This window comes from Bos indicus x Bos taurus, chromosome 23, assembly GCF_003369695.1.
Source record: "Bos indicus x Bos taurus breed Angus x Brahman F1 hybrid chromosome 23, Bos_hybrid_MaternalHap_v2.0, whole genome shotgun sequence".
In the NCBI taxonomy this organism is placed as follows: Eukaryota; Metazoa; Chordata; class Mammalia; order Artiodactyla; family Bovidae; genus Bos; species Bos indicus x Bos taurus.
The window spans coordinates 48,760,271-48,768,763 of NC_040098.1; positions in this window are offsets into that span (position 1 = coordinate 48,760,271).

An 8,493-nucleotide genomic window follows, 5' to 3' on the forward strand; every position below is an offset into this window, starting at 1 on the left:
ATCAGGATTTTATAGAGGCTAATAATTTTTCAGATAAAAATGTCTGATTGTCAAAACTGCAGTGAGTCATCACCTCACACCAGTCAGAATGGCCATCATTAAAAAGTCTACAAACAATAAATGTTGGAGAGAGTGTGGAGAAAAGGGAACCCTCTTTCACCATTGGTGGGAATGTAAATTGATACAGCCACTATGGAAGACAGTATGAAGATTCCTTAAAAAGCTAGGAATAAAACCATCATATGACTCAGAAGAAATGGAGTAGCCAATTCTGATGCTGGGAGGGATTGGGGGCAGGAGAAGGGGACAACAGAGGATGAGATGGCTGGATGGCATCACTGACTTGATGGACATGAGTCTGAGTGAACTCTGGGAGTTGGTGATGGACAGGGAGGCCTGGCATGCTGTGATTCATGGGGTCGAGAAGAGTTGGATACGACTGAGCGACTGAACTGAACTGAACTGATGACCCAGCAATCCCACTCCTAGGCATATACCCTGAGGAAACCAAAATTGAAAAAGACACATGTATCCCATTGTTCATTACAGCACTATTTACAGTAGCTAGGACACAAAAGCAACCTAGATGTCCATCTACAGATGAATGGATAAAGAAGTTGTGGTACACATACACATGGAATATTACTCAGCCATAAAAAGGAATGTGTTTGAGTCAGTCTAATGAGGTGGATGAACCTAGAAGCTATTATACAGAGTGAAGTCAGAAAGAGAAAGATAAATATTGTATTCTAATGCATATATACAGAATCTAGAAAAATGGTACCGAAGAATTTACTTCCAGGGCAGCAGTGGAGAAACAGACATAGAGAACAGACTTATGGACATGGGGAGAGGGGAGGAGAGGGGGAGATGTACGGAAAGAGGAACACGGAAACTTACATTACCATATGTCAAGTAGATAGCCAATGGGAATTTGCTGTATGGCTAAAAAACTCAAGCAGGGGCTCTTTATCAACCTAGAGGGATGGGGTGGGGAGGGAGATGGGAGGGAGATTCAAGAGGGAGGGGATATATGTACACCTATGGCTGATTCATGTTGAGGTTTGACAGAAAACAACAAAATAATGTAAAGCAATTATCTTTCAATTAAAAAATAAATTAATTAAAAAACTCCAATTGTGTAACATAGTCTCCATTTTTTACAGCACAGTCATTTTTACAAAAATATTTGCAGATGTCATCAATTCTCCCAAAGGTTTCTCTTGGTATCTAAATCACCACTCTTTGGAGAATCGATACTGATTTTCTTGAAAATTTTCTCGTCTTCCCTCCTAACTGGTTCCATGCTTCCAGAGCCTCTTTTGCTGACAGCTTTGCACGGGATCTGAGCAGTGTGGCCTCCGCATTTCCATCATCTTCACAAAAACTTCTACCTGTTTGGCCAGATTTGCATTGTCATCCTGCAGACTGTTTATTTTGTCAGGAAAGCTTTGAATCCTGGGATAGGGACTTCCCTGGTGGTCCAGTGGTTAAGACCCCAAACTTCCACTGCAGGAGGCATGGGTTTGATCCCTGGTTGGGGAACTAAGATTCCACATGCCATGCAGTGTGCCCTCCCCCCAAAAAAGGAGAGTCCTGGAATTACAAAAACTCCTCAAGCCTGCCATCCCACTTAATTCACCCAATATTGAGGGTGTGCACTGAGCACCTTTTTTTTTTTTTAATACTTATTTATTTGGCTGTGCTGGGTCTCAGTTGCAGCACGCGAGCTCTTTAGTTGAGACATGTGGGATCTAGTTCCCTGACCGGGGATCGAACCTGCACCCCCTGCAGTGGACGCATGGAGTCTTAACCACTGGACTGCCAGGGAAGTCCTCCTGAGCACTATTTTAGACACAATGAATAAGGCACTGTGTTAGTCAGTGGTGTCCAAAGAAACAGAACCAATTAAAAAAAAAAAAAAAATATATATATATATATACACACACACAACAGCTATGTGTTGGAAAGTGAAAGCGTTAGTTGCTCAGTCACGTTGAACCCTGTGACCCCACGGACCGTAGCCTCATGGAATTCTCCAGGCAAGGATACTAGAGTGGGCAGACAGTAGTAATTTAAGTATATTTATACTGAGCGGTTGGCTCTTGTGATCCTGGAAGCTGAGAAGCCTCCCGACCTGCTCTGTGCAGACGGGGGGCCCAGGAAAGCCGGTGGCGGAGGCGCAGTCCAGGCCTGCAGGGTGAGGGCCCCGTGGGGGAAGGAGAGCCATGTCCGGCCCTGCAGTCGGGTGGAGAGTGCACGCTCCCTGATCCACTGCGTTCTCCTCAGGCCTCGCAGGCCGGGTGCTGCCACCCTCAATGGAAGCAGCGTCTGCTTTACTCAGTCTGCTGATTCCAGCTCTAACCTTTCTGGAAACATCCTCAGAGACACCCCAGACAACGTTTTACCAGCTACTGGGGGCGTCCCGTGACCCAGTCACACTGACACATAAAGTGACCCATCGCACACCTTTGGCGGTTATTCCCTTTCCTGCTGAGGGAACAGCGCACACTGAGCAACTCCCCCAGCCGCCTCCTTCGTCCTCAGACACACACACACCACCCACCTTCTCCTGATCATACCTGTGAGAACACACACACCACCGAACATTCTCATCATTCCCGTGAGAACACACACACACACACATTCTCCTGATCATTCCTATGAGAACACACACACACACCACCCACCTTCTCCTCATCATTCCCGTGAGAACACACACACCACCCACATTCTCCTCATCATTCCCGTGAGAACACACACACACCATCCACCTTCTCCTCATCATTCCCGTGAGAACACACACACACACACATTCTCCTGATCATTCCCATGAGAACACACACACCACCCACCTTCTCCTCATCATTCCCGTGAGAACACACACACACACATTCTCCTGATCGTTCCTGTGAGAACACACACACCACCCACCTTCTCCTGATCATTCCTGTGAGAACACACACACCACCCACATTCTCCTCATCATTCCCGTGAGAACACACACACACACACACCACCACACATGCTCCTGATCATTCCCATGAGAACACACACACCCATTCTCCTGATCATTCCCGTGAGAACACACACACCACCGAACATTCTCATCATTCCCGTGAGAACACACACACACCACCCACATTCTCCTCATCATTCCTGTGAGAACACATACACACACCACCCACCTTCTCATCATTCCCGTGAGAACACACACACACATTCTCCTGATCATTCCCGTGAGAACACACACACCACCCACATTCTCCTGATCATTCCCGTGAGAACACACACACACACATTCTCCTCATCATTCCCGTGAGAACACACACACCACCCACATTCTCCTGATCATTCCCGTGAGAACACACACACACACATTCTCCTCATCATTCCCGTGAGAACACACACACCACCGCACATGCTCCTGATCATTCCCGTGAGAACACACACACCACCCACCTTCTCCTCATCATTCCTGTGAGAACACACATACACACACACACACACATTCTCCTCATCATTCCCGTGAGAACACACACATACACACATTCTCCTCATCATTCCCATGAGAACACACACACCACCACACATACTCCTGATCATTCCCGTGAGAACACACACACACACACACACACACGCACACACCACCGCACATGCTCCTGATCATTCACATGAGAACACACACACCCATTCTCCTGAGCATTCCCGTGAGAACACACACACCACTCACATTCTCCTGATCTTTCCTGTGAGAAGCCTGAAGGGTTGTTTCCAGAAACATCAGGGGCAGACCAAGATTACCATCTGTGAGAAAGGGAAACCACGACATGGGAGAGAGGAGGGTTCAGACATGAATGACCTAAGGACCCCGCGGGCCTCATCCTCTCAGCTGAACAATGGTGGACAGCGTCGAACCAGTGAGAAGACCGGCCTCGCTCTCTGCTGGCCCTAGACCCCCGTAGCTCAGCATCAGGCCGCCCTGAGCCAGGACCGACCGGTGTTAGACATGCTCCCCGATGTGCTAAGTGAGACAGCTGCGTCTGAGCCTGACACCACCAGACGCCATGATGAGGGAAAGACTGCTGCCCACACCCTCAGCCACGACACAGTACAGTTACGGGACAAGGGGCGACATTACAGCAAAGGCCGTGAGGGTCGCCCCTGAGCGTGCAAGGGTGGGGCGGTGGGTTCACACAGGGCCCCAGGGGGCCCCAGAGGCTCCATGGCGGTCTCCCCAGGGCCAGCACGAGATGAGTCGGGCTCTGGGCTGCCTCCCACCCACCCAGACTTTGACTGGAACAACCACTTTGATCAGATTGACGTTTGGGATGTGATCGAAGCTGTTGTTTAAAAAAAAAAAAAACACAAGATTTTGGTTTTAAAGCTTAAAAACCTATGATCTAGAGCAAAGGGCAGCCTAGAGCCCAGATCTGGCCCATCTCCTATTTTTAGAAATAAAATTAAATCGAAACTCAGTCCTACTGGTGTGTCCGTCGCCCACGACCTCCCTGTGGTCTAAGAGCTGACCAGACTCGCTGAGAGAGAAACCATAGGACCCACAAAGCCTCAAAGATGTACCCTCTGGCCTCTTACAGAAAAAGGTTGCCAACCCCTGGTTTAGAGAAAAGACGTCTGGAGTTGGACGAGCTCAGATACCTGCGCATCCCCTGAGCTCTCTGCATCCCCGCATGAGTCACGATGCAGAGAAAGGACCAGCCCCCTTCACCACCCAGCGTCACCATCAAGGTTTCATTCCCTCAGCCACCAACTGCGGTGTACACCCCTCTGCACGCTGGGGTTTACAGTGGGCATGCGGGTCCTGCACCCTTCTCCCCACGCCTCCTTCCTCAAGGTGATCCACTGTGTGGAAAGGGTGCATAGCTTCACAGCTTCCCAAGCTTGCATTTCTTATTAAAGCAGATTCCAAAAACAGGTTAGGCTACCTAACTCCAGTATTCTTGGGCTTCCCTGGTGGCTCAGCTGGTAAAGAATCCACCTGCAATGCGGGAGACCTGGGTTCGGTCCCTGGGTTGGGAAGATCCCCTGGAGAAGGGAATGGCTACCCACTCCAGTATTCTGGCCTGGAGAATTCCATGGACTGTGTAGTCTATGGGGTCGCAAAGAATTGGACACGACTGAGCGACTCTCATTTTCACTTTTCTTTCCAAAAACATGGGATCTGCCCTTGGTTCTCTAACACGTTCCAGGTAGCACCTGCTCTGGCTGGCACAGCCTTCACCTCACACCACTTTAGACCTGCTGAGTTCAAGGACAGTGAGCTCTCCACAACCCTCCCCTAAGAGCAGCCCCCTCCCTGCCAACCAGGCTCCTTACTGGGGAAGGGGGATTGTTTGTTCCACTGCTGATGACGAGCCTAGGCTAGGTGGGGGTGATGGTTAATTTTATGCGTCAACATGGCTGAGCCCTGCCTGCGTGAGTGCTCAGTTGCTTCAGTCGTGTCAGACTCTCTGCAACCCCCTGGACTGCACCCTGCCAGCCTTCTCTGTCCATGGGATTCTCCAGGCAAGAATCCTGGAGTGGGTTGCCATGCCCTCCTCCAGGGGATCTTCCCAACCCAGGGATCGAACCCACAGCTCCTTCGTCTCCTGCTTTGCAGGTGGATTCTTTACTGCCGAGCCGCTGAGGAAGCCTGTGGCTGGGCTCTGGTACCCAGATAAGTTGGTCAGGCATTATTCTGGATGTTTCTGTGAGGGTGCTCTGTGGGTCAGATTAACATCTGAAGTTGCAGAGTTTTGCTGCTGTTGTTTTTGCTGCACTGAGTCTGTGTTGGGGTGTGTGGGCTTAGTTGTTCCCCAGCATGTGGGATCTTAGCTCCCTGACCAGGGATCAAACCCATGTCCCCTGCGGTGGAGGGCAGACTCCCAACCACTGGACCACCAGGGATATACCTGAGTTTGTAAAGTTTGAGGTAAGTAGATTTTCCTCCCTCGTAAGGACAGCCTTTATCTAGTCAAAGGCCCCCGTAGAATAAAAGCCTGACCTCTCTCCGCTGAGCAAGAAGGAATTCAGCCAATAGATGCCCTTGAACTTGGATTGCAGCCTTGGATCCTCCCTGGGAGTCCCAACCTGCCAGCCCACCTTGGAGATTCTGGGCTTGCCAGATGCCATGACAGTGTGAGCCAAGGCCTCAGAGTATATCCCTCTACACAGATATACACGCAGCCTGTTGGTTGGAGAGCCCTGACTGATACCATGGGTAAACCAAGCTGGGCCTTCCTGTCCATCCACACAGGTTCAACTCGGGGCAGAAAGTGGGAGGTCCAGAACATTCTCTGATCTGGGATTTCGGGGCCAGGCACTTTAAGGGTCACTGGGGAGTTGCACTGTTGCCGTTAATAAGGCAACACTTAGACCCCAACTGGGCCCCTGAAGTGTGTTTTCTGTCAGAGAGGAGGGCACCAGCAGTTGGCACCCTGAACCGTTTGTCACAGTCCATTTAAAAGGCATCTGAAACTCATTCGGAGGTGTAAATGATCTTCTGGAAAAACAAGATCTTTTTCCCAGAGATACGTCGTTCAGTCGCTCAGTTGTGTCCGACTGAGATCCCATGAACTGCAGCACGTCAGGCTTCCCACATTTCCAGAAATAGGTAAATTTCCAAAAGAACAGCTTTTTACTGGTTTTCCTACTGGTATTCTCTTCTTCCTTATAGTAATACTTTTGTGAATTTTCCATATATTCTTCAACTAGTAAGTATCGTTTTTGTGTGCAAAAAAGAATTTAAATATAAATTTACTGGGCTTCACTGCTTCCTGCCCTTCACATTGCCGTCATTTTCCCCTTTCATCTGATGCTGAGATGACCCAAGTTATAAACTCCAGCTGCTGACTGGGGCACTCATTTACTCACGTGCTGAGTCACTGGACACATTTCACTTTGCACCTGTGCGTCCATGCACTGTAACAGGTGCTGGGCCCTCTGGAGTCAGCTGGTCTGAGTTCACGTCCCAGGTCTGCTCCTGATTTGCCGTGTGACCTCAGTCAAGTTATTTCATCATAAAACAGGGCCGACACTGGATGAAATGGGCCAGCAAGTGAAGGGTTCAGGCAGTCTGAGTGGCTGTCAGCTCTCAGTACTGATCAGTTGTCACATTTACGATTCTGAAAAGGAAACATTTTTGGTGGCAGGAGTTTCTGTTTCTTTCTTTTTTAAAAAATAATGTTGTTTTTTCTTCCTGGCTGTGCTGGGTCTTCATTGCTGTCTGTGGACTTTCTCTAGTTGCAGCGAGCAGCGGCTACTCTCTAGTTGCGGTCATCGGGGAGCATGGGCTCTAGGCAGGCAAGCTCAGCAGGTGGGGTGCACGGGCTTAGTTGCCCAGAGGCATGTGGGATCTCCCTGGACCAGAGATCGAACCCGTGTCCCCCGCCTTGCAAGGAGGACTCTTAACCACTGGACTACCAGGGATGCCCTGTCTGCTGGTTTCTGTTTTCAAAGTGAAGGAGGAGATGATCAGACTGTCATTTTGAGGGAAGCAAAGAGGGACATGAACGGGATCGGGGGCAAGACTGGGCTCAATACACCCCTCGCGGCAACGAGACGGGGGTCTCATGATGTTCTCCAGGGCAGGAGCAGAGGGAAGATGTGGATTAGTCCCAGCTGGGTTTCACTTGGGTGTGATGCAAGGTCGTGGAAACCAGGGATGTGGGCAAGGGAGAGGACTATGTAACAGCAGAAACACACAGAGGAGTGCAGTGACCCACCAGGCTCTACACAGCAGTCCGCAACCTTTTTTGCTCCAGGGACTAGTTTTGTGGAAGACAATTGTTCCACGGACCGAGGGTGGTGGGATAGTTTGGGGATGATTCAGGCATGCTACAGGCATCTGGCACTTTATTTCTATTGTTACATCAGCTCCACCTCAGATCATCAGCTTTAGATCGCAGAGGCTGGCGACTCATGCAGCAGAGACGACACCAGGCTGTTACATAACCGGAAGCAGCCTCCCCCTGGCTCAGGGCACAAGGAACGCAACGCCCGTGTATTTTTCAAACGGAACCCGGCTCAGGCTGCAGCACTCCAGATTAGCAGGAAGTTCAACACCTCCGGCTTGAGGCTTCCCGCCAGCCTCCCAGTATTGTCCAAAACCCCACATGCTTATTAGCATCTCCAAGGCCAGTCCTGTCCAGTCACGAGAAGTGAAAGCAGACAAATGCCCTTGAGGCTGAAGGAAGCCACGGTCACCCCCAGAACTCGGCTGCTCCAGAATGAGCTGCCCTAGCCAGGCATCGGGGTTCACAAGACCTATGAGCAGATCTCGTCTTGTGATTCACAGCAATCGCTCATGCGTTGATGCTTCCGTGGGCTTCAATCATGCATGCTAAGTCACCTCAGTAGTGTCTGACTCTGTGCGACCCCATGAACTGTAGCTTGCCAGGCTCCTCTGTCTATGGAATTCTCTAGGCAAGAATACTGGAGTGAGTCACCGCACCCTCCTCCAGGGCATCTTCCTGACCCAGGGATCGAACCCAT